The sequence below is a fragment of the Scophthalmus maximus genome, chromosome 7 (assembly GCF_022379125.1).
Source record: "Scophthalmus maximus strain ysfricsl-2021 chromosome 7, ASM2237912v1, whole genome shotgun sequence".
Taxonomy (NCBI): Eukaryota; Metazoa; Chordata; class Actinopteri; order Pleuronectiformes; family Scophthalmidae; genus Scophthalmus; species Scophthalmus maximus.
In genome coordinates, this window is record NC_061521.1 from 15,330,001 (window position 1) to 15,346,072 (window position 16,072).

A 16,072-nucleotide genomic window follows, 5' to 3' on the forward strand; every position below is an offset into this window, starting at 1 on the left:
AGGGAGGTTGCGACCTGTAAGGGGGGCTGTATCAGGTTGTAGCAGGTTATCTGAAGTGGACGCTGATAATGGCCTTTTAGACATGCCAGGTTTGATCCTTTCACCGCAGAGGGAGGGAGGGGTTAATCAATAGTCTGAGTAGATCAGTGATATGAGGTTACTGTACGAGCAACTAGTAAGTAGCCAAACAACAACACGGGCACACCGGTTAATTGGCAGGACATTTGACAGGGTCAAGAAAAGAAAAAAAGAAAAAAGATCTAATTGTCTGCGGAGAAATGTTATGAGCATCATGTTGCACAGCGTTAAAAAAACCCAAATCAATTGTATATTGATTGCACATTATGTTATTGGCTCCTTATGCAAAAGAAAGCATCTGGGAATTTACACATTTTGATCACAGCATCTAGCATGCGCAGATTGACTTGTGCGTGCATTCAACAAGACTTCAAGGCACAGGCATAAAAATTGCCATTTTTAATCACGAGATAAGTGAAATATAGATCTCTTTTGTCCTGCGGCTCTTGTGCAGAGGGAAAGAGCGAGAGACAGGACAACACAGAGAGAGAGAGAGAGAGAGAGAGAGAGAGAGAGAGAGAGAGAGAGAGAGCGAGAGAGAGAGAGAGAGAGAGAGAGAGAGAGAGAGCAATGCACAACCATGTTCAAAGCCAACCTTGTCAATAGTACTCACAGTGGGCAAGGGGAGTGTAATAGCACTTCCCTGATTCTACATTGATATCATATAATCCAGTGTGCCCTGTTTCAGTATCATATTTATCTAACCTGCTGGGGGACAGGGTAAGGGGGACAGTGTCCCTGCTGCTAGGAGCAGACACATTACACACTGCCTCGTGTATTCTTATTGATTACTCCAACCCCACAGCCCAGGGACCATAATTTAACTCAGCAGGCTCTACAGTTAATACTGGAATTCAAACATTCCATCTACACTTCAAGAGACAAAAACAATTGACACTTTAAAAATGTGCAGGGCCTCTCTAAATGGGATCTGAAGGGAATGGATCTCCATTTTCTGGTCTGTGCTTTTTTCTCTTTTTTTTTCTATCCTTCCCTCTCTGCTCCAGTCTCCTGTCTGTTATCATGTTGATTCTGAGAAGAACTGCGCACAAGAGCGTTGAAAGAATGACGGCATGTTATAGGGAATGTGTTCATTCCAAAGAGGACATTTGAGATTTTTTCTTTTTCTTTTCTTTTAATTTTTAAGACATAAGTACACAATAGAAATAGAAAAGAAATTAAATCAATTTTCTCAATTTATTTTATCAACTGGAATTTCTAATGAAGGACAAATGTTCAGGAGTTGGATAACATACGGCTTGTTGCGTTGGCAGGAGGCGCCTTGCTCAAGAGCACTAAGGCGACAGCAGCAGCAGCAGCATGAAAGGAAGATGTTCATTTGCATTAAGTCTATTTAGACCTAAAGAGGCATCACTAGACTTCTGTGAGAAAACATAAAAGTGAGAAATTTGATTATTTCTTTTGTATCTTACTGTAATCACAAACATCCCAACAGCTCCAGTGAGATCCTCACTGGGACGATGTTGCTTTTAACTGGTTTGCTGTACAGTAATTATTACAAATGTTGTCCGCAGCGGTTTAAGAACATCATTATAATTATGTTTGAGTCAGTTAAGCAGCAATAAGTGAAGTCATGTCAAGAGCGATAACAGCAGGGACCTGAGCTGGTCACTTTCAGTGGAATAGAAACTGCAGATGGCGGCAAAATTAATACTGTGATAATTATCATAGGATTTTAACAGTGGTGTGTTAGTTTTGCTTTTCTTATAATACATGTATTGGTGACTTGTTAAACTTCCAATTAAGGTGAATGTTTTAAATGGTATTATTTTGAAAAAATACCTGTTCCCAATCAAAGACAATCTTAATCTGCAAACCATAATATCACTGAGAATTTTAAACTAACAATTTTAAACTAAACTAACTATGTCTATAGGCAATCCCCTCACCTTAAATCCAATTTCAAAATCTAAGGATTATGAAGAATGCTGTCATATCCACATCATAATTTCAAATCTACAATCAAACCTAATTTTCTTTTTTTAATGGGTGAATGTGACATTGACAGTGCCCATGCTTTTTTAAAAGCTAAAATGAGCATCAGTGGGGATTAATATGCATTAATTAAATTGACTCTGTTTCCTATAATGAGAGGGAAAGGATTTGATGTTAATGCTGCTGATCTCACGGAGGCTTCAATCCACCTAATTAACCAGTATTTCTGCAACACACTAAAATAATCAATAAAAAAAAGAGGATATATCATCGCCGCTATGGATCATACGCGCAGATATTCAGATAATTAAAACACATCACATGCACGCTCACCTTAGCAATGACAGAAACAGGCTTTATGGTTTGGAAAGCATGTTTCTTTTTTCTTGGTGGAATAATAATAATAAAACAAATGCCTGTTTTTATCTCGCCGTTTACTCATAGTGTGTCAGCACTCACTGTTGCATCTGTGTGCTGTGCAGAGATAGAGCGTCTGCAGAGGGCCAGGGAGCAGACTCCAGAGATCCATCCATCTCAATCTGAGGCTACAGCTGACACCTTACAAAGAGGTACAATTAATAAGGGCATTATCCAGCAGTAGGCAACAATGGAGTCCTAACGCAGAGACACCAACCTCGGGAGGCCCGGAGAGGAGAGAAAGGGAGCGTGCGTGTTTATGGGTGGGGGGAAGGGCGAGCCAAAGTGCTTGAAAATGGGATGCATTACAACCAATGTCTTCAGAACATGAATCGCAATCTATTATAACTGAGCTTCATGATAGATGGTACCAGCTGCTTTGTGCTAAATGGGTCACCTCCATCCAGCAGCTCATCATGTACTCTCTTTGGGCACTTTTCATTTTAAAGCCCTCTTACCTAATATCTTAGATTTCAAAAATAAAGTGTCAATGATTTAAATAATTCAGGTGCTTAATGTTTAAAGAAAGTTTAAAGGAAAGATTTTTTTTTAAAGTGTAAAAAATGCAGACACTTGTTGCCGTTTGTTTGATGATAGTTGCTCAGTTCATAGATTCATGATCAGAGGTAAATCTGAGATATCAAATACAGCATAACTGATAATGGAGCTCTCATGAAAGTGTCCCGTTAGTGCAGGTTGAGTGCGGCCCTGTGGTTCACAGGGGAGAGGGCGGAGATACCGCTGCACTGACATTTACAGCAATCCAGGAGTTGTTTGTGGTCACTGGACTGGAGACAAACGCTGAACCTAAAGGTCAGAGGTCAGGGCTAAATTTCCTCCGCAGTGGAGGCCCCCTCTGTTGGAAAAGACAAACAGAAAAAGCAGCTGAGGCGTGAAGTGTTCCCGCTGTGCGGGAAATCAATCAATCGTCATGTATAAACACAATCAAGACCAAAGGAACACAAGAGCCGAATATATGTTGGTATAAAACTGTAAATATGAACATAAACAGAAACGTGCACTGATCAATACGAAATGAACTGATGAGCGAAACAACGGTCGGGGGATGTATTCTTAAATAATGAACCCTAATCACTCCAGTCAGAGCGAAGAGTCCTTCACGCTGATGGTTTTATATTTTCCTGCTCATCCCACGGGGAAAGGACAAGCTTGGTTATAGATTAACACTGTAATCAATAACACGATAGGAGTCTGGCTCTCTAAGCTGAGGGAAAATTAATTCCAAATGCAGTCAAACTCTTATCGACCGGCAACCAGGGGTTGCTTTCATTGCAGGTAGCTGATAATCCACCAATATTGTGATGAGCAGCTAATCTCTCATTCTAAATATGACCTCGGCTGCTCATAATAAAAGTTAAGACTGGCCATCCGTTTGTTGTCCACACAGCAACGTCTCCTGGTGCTTCTCTTGTCAGTTGAGAGATTCTATGATCTATTTTTCCGCATAAAGTGTTAATCCTCACTTCAGAGTTTGATTCAGACAACCTAAATGTATTGATCATTGATTGCTTTGAGCATCGTTCAAACCCTTTTTGAACTTCCATGTGATGTGTGTCAGAGCTCAGATCAGAAAACTTTTCATTTCTAAATATATATTTGCTCTGTTTTTACATATTTTTACATATGGAAGGTTTTCATGAGTTGATGCAGGAAAAAAAATGTCACAAAAGCTGTTTTCAGACATGAACTCCGGGAAATGTCCGGAAAATTGGGTACAGCTGCATTTCATGTTTGAAGAGATTGTCCAAGTCAGACGTGTTCACACCAATGGGAACACGTCTGGTGGCATCTGGTGGGAGCATGCAGGACGCAGGACATGGACACGCCTGCTCGCTAGCTGTGAATTTTTCTGCAATTTTCCTGCAATTTTTCAAGGGGGTCTGGCAGAAGAAAGCTACGGGAAAAATGCCAGAAGCAACATTTGCACTCTCACATACAACCTCTCCATAAAGGTTCAGGAAAATGTCCTGACCTCAGTGCATATCTGAAAACAGCTATGGGGAAATCATCGCAAAAGAAAGTAAAATGGCAGTAACTTTGTTGGACCAAAAAGCTAATTCAAGAAAAATGTTTAACATTACATTAGACAAAATTAAACCAATTCTGACAACTGACAATTTAAAAAACAAAGAACTTTAGTTTCCCCTCTCCTATTTACAGATGTTTTACAAAGCCATTGAGATGAACAGAATCAACAGCAGACCAAGGACACGAAAATTCAAAATAATATTCTTTCAACTATCATGCTCTAAGGCCAGTTAATTCCTCGAGGTCAGTTGTCCTGTCCAATCAACCAATCAAAGGTTCCCCCTCCTTGACACGAGGCAGCAGAGGGAAAAAAACTGGTGTTATGCAAGTTTCAAATCAGAAGCAAAACAAAGCAGGTTAATTGATGATCAACGCAGTCCGACTCTAATGAGGCCCCGCTGCCCACGGCCAGGCCCAGTGCAGTTTAGACGGGAGTTCCTCCTGACTGCTCCACTTTCTTTGATCCGTGTTGCTTTTTGCACTGCTGGGACCGTCATTGTTGGTTTTAATTACCTCATCCCACCAAATGGTACAGATGAAAGATAGGTGTCTGTAATTAATAAAATTTCCATAAATTTGAATCCCTAACCAGTCTCATTAGCCACTGACTGAAGTTCCATCATGTCATCTTTCTCCAACTCAAACTATACAGAGTAATATTACCTGGGGCAGAAAATCACTTGATGTGCAGCATATTTTCTAATAATCCAACATCACTGTAGGCTATTGCAAATACTGTAGTCCTACTCAGATGATTGAGGTCAAGCTGAAGAAAATGGCAGTTGTTGTATTAAAGCCGTTACACAACTCCAAAGTCTTTTCAATTAATCATTTCAGATGTAGATTTTATTCAAGCTCAAAAACGCAACGAAAATTGTTGAGGAACTCATCTTTGATCACGTGTAATCAGGATCAGGGCTGCGTGTACATCTGCGGGCCACAAACTAAATGAGTCGCAGTGCTGTTGGCACTTACTCCTTTGGATGGTAGTCAGCTTGGCAGCAAGATGAGCTGTGGTGTGTTCACATAACAAAAAGAAAAGGACAGTTACACAGAGGGGCATTTCAAGGAGTGAACACCTGTTGTTTCGATACGTTTTGCATTGGTAAGTGCCTTAAACTCTGATCAGAAACATGTTTTAATGTTCTAGTGTCTGTTGAAATATGTATATGTATGTGTATAAAAGGTATTAAAGGTCTGCAAAATGTATCAAGTTTATGCAAAACTCTGCAAATATGTGTTTTTTTTCAGGCTCCCACAATAAAATAGTCATTTTTATTCAAACATTAATAATTCATCACATTACATGACAAAAAAAACCCTACCATTTTGAATATAATAAAGACATCCTTCCATCAACAGTGTGTTTTATTTTTTCTGTTTACCTACGGAGTAAAAAATGAAACTATTCTCAATTATAGCAGACCAGGTCAGACACAGGGAAGCAAGTCTTTGTTGCTTTGTGGCAGAGCTCTATAATCTTGTGGAGAACAGCCTATCATTACCAGGCGGTGTGGTAATAGACTGACATGGATGCCATGGGGAGTAATTGAGTCCACACATCAATCAGCAGGCAAACTCATCTTAACGATGGCGGAGAAGTGGCTTGTTTGTCCTCAACAACACAATAAATGCTAACATGGAGGCGCAGCGCACAATACCTGCAGCTGAATGAGGGGGTAGTTAGCCATCATGAGAGATTCATTAGTCGTCTCCTACTCTGCCTGTGCATTCATTCTGATATTCCCAAACCTGTTTAATACCTGCAGATGTGTACTGATGTTCTCCAGCCAAATTGAAATGGTGAAAAAAGTAATTGCCTCTCGTCCGTGAAGGGAATTTGCTTTAAAATTCAGACCAGCGATCTTGCATATCAACACATTTTAAAAAAAATCAAACAATACAATGTTGGATTCAGATATCCTTGTTAATGAATGATCATCGATGGACAGTTAAGGTATCAAAGAGACGTGTGGATTATTTTTGCTGAATTTATTTCTTGATAGTGATGAATGATCAATAATCCATTTTTATTAACGGCCTTTTGATGATTTTCTTTTCTTTTTTCACCTATTTTTCACCAGTAAAAAGCAAACAGCAGCATCACTTTCTTCCATCAAAAATGTCCCTGCTACGTCTTTATCCGCGGACATCTGTGCCAGTTAGTATAAAAGACGCAGCTGGATGCAGAGAACATACCATCTTCCTCTCTAAAAGGGAAGGGTCCCACCTGATTAAGAAGGGCAGAGAAAGACTTTGGCAGGCCAATGGGAGAGGTCAAGGATAGACCAGCCAGTTTCACCCCCCCCCCACATCATTTTTGTATGACAGCACCATACCAAGGTTGGAGTTCACCGAGACTTTTCATGAACAGAGCGCTTAACGTCAAACACAAGATTAAAGCGGGGGTGTCGCATCTTGGCAGGACCAGATGAAAATATCAACTGCTAAGCCCCCCTCTGAAAAGCCAGGGGACAGGTATCTAATATTAGAGAGTAAGCCTAGTTAGCAGAGGCGGCCTGCTGCTTTCCACGTTCTCAGTGGTGGTCAAAAGGCCAGGCTGGCTTTGGGATTGCTTTATTGGTGAAATATATTACAGTAGAGGCCTGCAGTACTACCTTATTAAGAAGGCAGGGAAGAGATGCCCTCATGACATATAGCAGGAACTGAGGACATTTCCATATTACTGAATAAAATACAATCTTAGATTCTACTTTTTATTTGACATGCACCAAAAGTCAAGCAAATCATAATTTTGCAAACATTTACTCTGTTGGTTAATTAATTCCAGAATAATAAACGAAGGGGTAAAAAATTATTATTTCCTTACTGTGAAAGCAGTTTCACAAAAAATAAGGAATGAATACAAATTAAATGAAGCACAATATGGGAGTTTATTTAGTATTAACAAATATCGCTGCCCTTATTTTTTTTTACATTTTCAATCCACAAAACTGGAGTGAAAGCAAATGCCACTTTCCACTGAAACATTTTTAAGGAGTCAAGCTGTAACTAGAAGAAACTCATTTTAGAGAGAGACACCATTTTGTCATACACAAATGACTTGTTTTCTTCAGTAGCAACAGAAGCTGGTGCTTCAGCTCTTTAAGTGGCTTGGAAGCATAAAAGAGGCTTATCTGCCCCTCTCATTTCTCAAGCCACATAATCAGATGACCCGAGGAGAGCTGAAGAGAAACAAAGACTGGCAGCACCTACTGCACCATCTAACTATCTGGAACATTTCACAACTTTCTCTTGGAATTTGTATCCGACTTTGAAGAGACAAATAATTGTAAAGGGAACTGGAAGAAGCAGAATTCCCTCCACTCTTGTAAAATAATAAGAGGCAAAGTTCACGACCTGAGTTCGCCCGACTTGGAGCGCAGACATAAATTAATGCACAGAAGTCTGACCACAGGGCGACTTTGGGAGTATAATAACAGGAACTTATTTCTGCTGGATTCTTCTTCAAATATATATAAATTATTCACTTCACGGTTTCACGCTGCAAAAAGAGAGTTTCTTTTCTGAGAAAATTTAATTTTGATGCTCAGTAAATCTAGGTAAGAAAAAGAACGACGTAACCAAAACTATCAAAACGAGCAGATTTTTGTATTAAAGAGAATAAAATGTGTTTTTAAAGATTTTTTTTTGTAAATATCCAAATGCCCCCCCCCTCCACACACACACACACACCATGCATCCCTTTTATGTTGACATTGTAGGTAAATAAATGGCTGAAAGATATTTTTTTTTTTCATATGATCCTTCGCAATACTTTTTTTTTCCCTGTAACATAGCATTTTTTATAATCAGAGACTCTAGTAAGACATGAAGCTGATCTCGAAGGCTTTTCTATAATCCCTCCCCTGGAAGAAGTCTTTACTGGAAGGCTAGTTTGTGATGGACTCACCCAGTAGCACAATGTTGCATCGGGATACAGCATTCGGCTTAAGCCAACTTATCAACTACATTCAAAGCACATCCATTGAGCTATGTGGGGAGACTTTTTGCAGATCTATTAAAAATACTCTTATCTGTATTTAGCATATGCTGTGTATGTCAGTGCTGGCAGCTTTAGACGGATTTACACTCAAAACACCTCAAGCTATTCTTGAGCTGAAACTACTGATAACATTCGGAAACTTCTGCAGACAAGCAGGTTTTACAAATAGATAAATTCATTCAACACACTTCATATCATTTTATTTACTTATTGTCATATTTTTGTTGTGCACAGTGACTGTTTTTAAATGCCATTTTGCCCATTTTCTTCAGCCCCCCCTTTTAGAAATCATTTTTCCTTTACACCATGCGTACAAATACAATCTGCTTTAAATATTTTACCTGAGTTTGTTTATTTCGTGACTGTAGAGAATAAAAAGTCTCACTGAAAGATCTGCCCTCCTCACACTTACAAAAAATAGCATCTCACAATGTTGCCACAACACGGGAGATAATTTTTGTAAGTTCATTTCCAACATGATCATTTAAGACTTACAAAAAAAAATGTTCCTTTTATTTTCAATTTGTTTTGTAAACTGAGATTGGGAAAAAAATGGTTTCCTGGCTACAAAACAAACAGTGAAACAAGTCGTCAGTGTAAAAGATTTGTTGTTGCTAGTTAACAAGAACTTTTGGAATCCAGCAGCAAATAATGTGGAAATAATCCATGCGCGAGGCTTTCAGTGCGTTTCAGTGGAAAGACCTTCAAAGGAAACGCTGGGGTTGCAGAGCCTCACAGTCTCTCTTTCTTTCCCCTCCCTTTCTTTGCAACAGACAATCCCTATTTACACTACGGAGTAATTACTATAAGACCGATGCACGCTGATATTTACTTTGACTAAATTTAATTTAAAAAATGCATAGGAAATATAGAAAAATCATACAACTGGCATTTTAAAGATTAAATTTTCATGCTGCAAAAAAATTGGGGAGAATGGATCAATTATTTATTAAATATGTCCGGGCTATCCATGATATCTTGTTGTTGTTAAATCTGTCATATTATAAAATATATATCTGTCTGAATTTTTTTTCATCAATTGCAAGTAAACCTTTATTTAACTCGGCTCTCTGGGATGTAGAGGTTTGGCCTTTGAAGCGATTGAGAAGGAGCACCGTTATTCATGCTGCATTCAATGCTGAGAACTGAGACTCCAAAAACAGCAGTATCCTCTCATACCTGTTGAGAACACTTTCATCCTTAATGGGCTAATTAGCCACATTGTAAATTGAGTGCTACTCAGGCCAACATCAAACCTAATAATAATTGTTTACTTACTTACTTACCTCAAATAGGTCCAACTGTGGCACAATGCTTTTCTCTCAGAAGGTATATGTTTATGAATGAACTTGAAATAAACTAAAAAAAGAATAGTAATTAAAAACAATAATCAAAAGTCTCACTTCACACTTTGCACTCACAAAAACTGCACTGCAGCAAGTTTATTTTTTTAACTCAGTAAAAAAAAAGGAAATTCTAAGTATTAAAACAATCACAACTCAATTTTGAGTTCAAAATTTTTGGAATATTTTCGACACTTTGGATTACATTTTATGTACATTATATTTTATGTAGATACAAAAAAGTAAGAATTGATTGCGTTATTTTTCAGAAAAATGTAAAGATACATATTAAATCGAAATGCTCCACACAATAATAATAATAATAATAATAATAATAAAATTATAATAATGATGATACACATTTAATAACATTTATATTTATGTATAAAGACATAGCTATTTTATTTTCTCTTCCTGTAAGTTTTCTCCTCCCATGCGCTGCTGCCACATTAGTGGATAATGGGATCCGAAAATGGAAGCTAACTCATTGGAATTAAATTTATCAGCATGTGCTCAGAGGTAATAAGCTGTCAGTTATAAAATGAAGATTTGTATTTAGATATATGATAGGAAGAAAAATGAATAGGCAAAATAAATGAAGCTGCTTTACAACTAAATTACTTATTTGCAGCCAACAGACCACGGAGAGAATCATGATGATGACAATGATTATTGCAGATAATATTTTCCCCACGGAGGTGAAGACAGAATATTTGAAATAATTATGTAACCCAGGCCTGGAAAGAGTTAACAGGAGGGAATGTTTGCAAAAAAAGGGTTTTGATGGAAGGGACCAAACCTTGAGGCATCATCAAACATTATAATGTATGAAATCTAATTAGTACTGAGGAGGCATATTACAGTAGACCAAGGTGCTCTGATCAAAACTAGACTTTGTAAACTGCAAAGACTGACACATGAATCATTAATGTTGATATACAGAAATATTAAAAACCAAAAACAGCTCCACTCACCATCATAATGATAATTACATGTACAAAATGTGTATGTTTTGTTTACAATCATCTGTCTAAAGCGCTCTCACATACAGTTATACAGCGCAGTGGGAAAGCTGAATATGCATTTCAAACTGAAAATTTCATCATAGCAGGATTTCTATTTTCAGAAGCCCTGTGCTGATGAAAGCTGGTCTAAGTTACACCTAAGCTTGAGGCTAAGGAAGCTGAATTTCAGTTGATTAGGTAGCCATGCATGATGAAAGTTTTTATAAATGACACCATAGTCAAAACATTTCAAAGGAAACAATCCCTGCTGTATGCCAGGATACTGCAAATGTGCCAGAAACCACATGAGAGGATCAGATGAGAGGGAAGTGAGTACAACTGGGTAAAACAGAAGCAAATTCAAACACATTCAATCTAACGACTTGTGACAGTAACTGTCTTATTATTACTTATTTTACTCTGGTTCCCAAATAACTAATTTGTTATTTGTGTAATATGACATTTTGTTATTTACAAGTGACTTTGACGGCTGAGAATTGCTGTCGTTTGTGTAATGACACAGTTTCTGCAAGAACAAAGACCTTTGGAGCATTTTGGATTTATACGTGTTCATAAGATTTAAAAAATTAGTCTCTATAAAAATAAACATATTTGAAGCAATAGAATTAAAAACCTCTTTGTGAGTGGCTGCAGTGCACAATTGATATGATTAGGAAGCTGCTGTAGGGTTTTAATATATATCACTTATTAAGAGAGAAAGAGATGATAGATATGTCGCTTCATCGGAGAAGCTTGGTGTAAACAAGCAAAGAAAAGTGTATTAAAAATGCTGTGTCTATAGGGCCCATGTGTGACGCCTGTCAAATCATTAAAAAGGAGAAGTGCTGTTATCAAATGCTTGGGATCAGTAATAGTGGTGGCACATCACTGAGACGAGGTATGTCTTCCATGGGGGCAACTTGAGGGCCTTTTGTGAATTTATAGAGTACGATAAAATCTGCTTCATATTTCTCCACGAAAGCGGCTGATGAAAGCAGCCTGAGAGAGAATTACATGGCAAGAGTTTTGTCACCAGACCCAAAGGCTTTATGGGCTAGGAATTGAAAAGGTAATGAGAAAAAAGCCTTGCTGCAGGTTGGCTGTGTTTAATAAGTCATCATGCCTCTATCTATTGTTGGCCACACGGACCCCACCGAGATTGTGTCTTCACCATACTTAATTCTCCGCGGCTAGCAGGCATTTCAAATGATATAATACATCCTGCACAGTGGAGCAGGCTAGCAGCTTATAGCACAGAGTCATGATGTGATAATGGTGAACAAAGAACGACGTCTAAAAATGAGTCTGTTCTCCAGATGCCTCTCTTCTTGAGGAATATGTGATTGCAATTAAGACATATGACTTAAAATAAATACATCTTTAAAAAGCCAATATTGGGAACTGGTAATTATGTGCAGAACTTCCAAGTGAAATTATCCCATCTTGCAGAATGTGTGTGCGTGCAAACACATTCAGGCAGGAGACGACAGCCAGATAAAGAGTGACGTAAACACTGCGGTCCTCAGGATACTAAGGATAATACTTGGCAGATTTATTCCCCGCCCCCCTTCCCCTTTTATTTCTTTCTTTCTTTTTAAAAAAAAATTGGTTCAATCCGTAACTCATCAAACAAATTTCCACCACACTAGTGATCTCTTTATTCTTTTCGCAGATTTCCTGTCTCTAAACTCGGCACATAGGCAAAAATTAAAAATAAATAAAAAAGCAGCCTGAAGGAAAATTTATTTAAATGTGAGATGATGATAAATGGCTAAACTGATTTGCTGGCAAGAATTAAAGCTTTGCAACGACACTTGACACACATTTGATGAAAGCAAGACTAGAACTACAAACACGAAAAGCGCTACTTTCTACAGTTTGTGTATGACACATATAATGGGCCATATTTTCCATTTTGACAGCACACTCCAGAGGCGTCTTTTGTCTTTATGTCATTGCCTCTGGGTATGCATGAAAACAACATTATCACTACACTCAAAACTGGGCAGACCGTTTGTTGTACAGTTGTACACTTCCATCTACTTACATGAGCAGACCTGTTCTAAAAGACAGGCTTGTCACACACTCTGATCAGCGAGGGGCAGTCAGAAGGATTTCTGATGCGTGGGGAGTTTTTAACATGGAAATTGGCTTTGAACCCCATCTGCACAGGTCGGCACATCTTTGGGCAAAGCTCTGCTACTGCTGACAGGGAAAATGAACCATCAATTCCTTATAATGTGGCCTGATTATTATCCTACTTACCCCCCGCAAACTCAAACTCAGTGAATTTCTGCACTCTACAAAATCTCTAAACTCAGAGACAGGAAAGACCTAATGGCTCCTTTTTTTACCCGCAAATGACAGTCAAATAGAAGCACCATCAACAGAGCAATTCCAAAGTAAAATAAACCTATCAACACACCACTTATGTGTATATATATATATATATATATATATATATATATATACACACACACACAAGTCCAATATATGAAAAGCATATCCATCTGATAGTAATGTGCCAAATCTGAGAGCAAGAACAAGTCATACAAAGAAGTAAGTTGGTTTTGAGGTTTCCTTGTTATGACAATACATATCACTTTTAGGTTTGACCATGAAAACCATGAAACAATTAGAAAAATATATCCTACCTGTGTAGAAATGTTGATTCACACCCCAAAAGCAACAAAAAGAGAAAAGGAAAACAAACAAAACAAAACGAAATTTAAAAAAAACAAAAAACTTAAATACATTTTTATAAATTAGACTCTTAACAGGTTAAATTGGACTCTGACTGTGACACATGATACAAACCAGAGTTTGAATGTGTGAAGTGTGTTCAGCAACTTCGGGGAAGGGATCTGTCAACGTCCGATCTCGGATGTCTTTATTTGACACGATTGGTTTTGTTAGGTTTTCTTGAGCCAGTCCAGCCCGCTGGTGTCCCTTTCACCCCTAAAAGCAGCTGGGCCCTGACCCTTGCTGCACTGGCCCTCAAAGCTGAGCTCTTTTCAAGCTCAGGCGCATGAGGAACCTCCCTGTTCCCTCCCACCAGCAACATCCCATTCAGCAGCAGAGATAACTTTATTCATCTTGTGCATCATTGTATCCAGTTGAATACAGAAGCTATGCAGACACTCGAGTGAATTGAACTAGCGTGCGTGCATGTGTTCAGGACAGGAAAGGAAGGGGAGGTGTTACGTCTTAATTTCTTCATTTTGACAGAAAATGACTTCACTTTGAAAAACTACATTCAGCACTTCTTTTTTCAGTTTAAGTGTGAGAGCTTATCTGAAAGTTGAGGAAGACAATGTTTAAATGTTTAGAAATATGTATATATTACTTTTTTTTAAATTAAAAATATCTATTTTGACAAATACACCAGATGACTCCTGTGTGTCACTGCAGTTAATTTACATGAAAGTGCCTAACAGTTTTTTTTTCTCCCCCTCTCTTTTTTAATTTGGGAAACTCTGCTCTCCTATTTCTGATCCAGCGATGGGCAGCTGGCGGGGACAGTTGAGCTTATTTTCACCTGCCTAACACCAAAACAGCGCTCGGACCACCCTGCTCTTCTCTCATCATTCATATTCAAGCCAGGGCCTCTTGACAAGTCTGCTGATCTCACTCAATGTTTTGTGATTTGGACAATACGTTTTCACTGTGTGGGCAAAAATGCTGAGGCCATCAGACTACTTGAGGGCAGTCTTGTGAGACTCAACTGAGGCAGAAGCTCAGATTCATTCTTCCTATGTGAGAGTTATGCTCGTCAGTGGATCTGTCTGATCCCAGACGAGTCTAATGCTGCAGTCAAAGTATGAGTATGAGATCCTTGGTTTCTATACTAATATGGCCCAAAAAGAAAACCACTTTTTAAATATAAAACTAAAAGTAGTGTGAATGTATGTAGAGAAGTTTTGTCATAGAACCCCACATTTAATCTAATTCAAGAGCTGTTTATTTTGAATAGAAGGTCCGCAATAAGGTCAACAAACAGAGTTCACTAAAAGATTTGCATGACGGTCTTCTTCCTTAGATTAAATTTGAATCTGAAATGTTGCCAAAAAAGGCATTAATGCTTAAAATTAGCTAAAAAAAGATTTAATTATATTTTTAATCGGCAAACAAATATAGGAAATTTACATCCCATTGAATATACATGTTTAAAACATCTGTCCCAAACTTATCCTCACCAGTTTAAGCTGAAATGCAGTTATCTGCTACCTGAAGCGCAATTATACTCAAAAATATGATTCTTCACAAAAAGCATGAATATTTGTGATGTAGCCATTGGTAAAAAAAAATCCTTTTGGGGATTTCGATATCTAAAAGAGAGAGGGTTTATACATTAGCGCTGTAGTTGCAAAACACTGTTGATATTCAAATGATTATTGTGCAAAATCTGGGATAAGCTTCTGTGTGAGAGCTCTTCTAAGTGCCTACAACTATTGCTAATTCCCCTCACCATTGTGGGCCGAACAAAGGCCTTAATCCCATTTCACTTTTGCAGAAGGCTGGGGCTATTTTCCCTCTCATAAACCAACAACACTCCCCCTAGCCAGAGCTGAGAGGTTCTGAGAAAGGGGCCAGTGTGTGTATACTTCAAGGCTTTTTTGTCCAACTTGGCTAGCGCTCTGCATAAACTTTTAAGTGGTCCCAGTAGGCCTCAAACACCTTTTGGCAGAAAAAATAAGCTACCACGAACTGTAAAAAGGAAACCAAACACTCTCTTAACCTGGACAATACAAAAGAAAATATATGAAGTCTTTTAAAACTCTGATTGGGTCTGGGCTGCAAAGAGTTAACATTCATTTTTTTCATGCACTTGTCAAGGAACTTTCATTCTTCTGAAAGCAGCTCTCTTTCTGTGCATTGTAAACCCTTAAATACATTATTTATAACATGGTGGTCCACTATCAAAGCAACTGAAGTAGAAAAGAATTCGGTGCTTGTACTTTGTAGTTTAGCTTTAGCTTCCAGCAAAATATAAAACCACTTCTGTGACTTTGACATAATATTTCCTTTGTTATTCAACCCACTTCATTTCCACCTTTCAAATTTATGGTTTAATTAAAATAAGAAGCAGTTTCTTGGATTTTACGCTCATTCAATTATAATTACATCACAGAGCACTGTTATGAAGAAACAGAATTACTTTTAATTTTTAATATATATATACAAAACAGTAATGCCATTTAAGTTTGATGAATCACCTA

At 38.1% G+C, this 16,072-nt stretch overlaps 1 long non-coding RNA gene across 5 annotated transcripts in view; it reads right to left on the reverse strand.

Annotated features, from left to right (window-relative positions):
- Window positions 1–16,072, reverse strand: part of LOC118314939 — a 105,932-nt gene that overhangs the window by 14,613 nt on the left and 75,247 nt on the right. For 3 of the 5 annotated variants that reach the window (XR_004794764.2, XR_007031004.1, XR_007031005.1), the window contains 4 exons: window positions 5,476–5,511; window positions 3,203–3,307; window positions 2,494–2,592; window positions 1,241–1,460 (listed from right to left, as the gene is read on the reverse strand). The exons of 1 other annotated variant lie outside the window; for it this stretch is intronic. This is a non-coding gene — a long non-coding RNA (uncharacterized LOC118314939). Of the gene's footprint in view, window positions 1–1,240; window positions 1,461–2,493; window positions 2,593–3,202; window positions 3,308–5,475; window positions 5,512–16,072 lie in introns of those variants that run through there. One more of the 5 variants, XR_007031006.1, reaches the window with a different exon arrangement.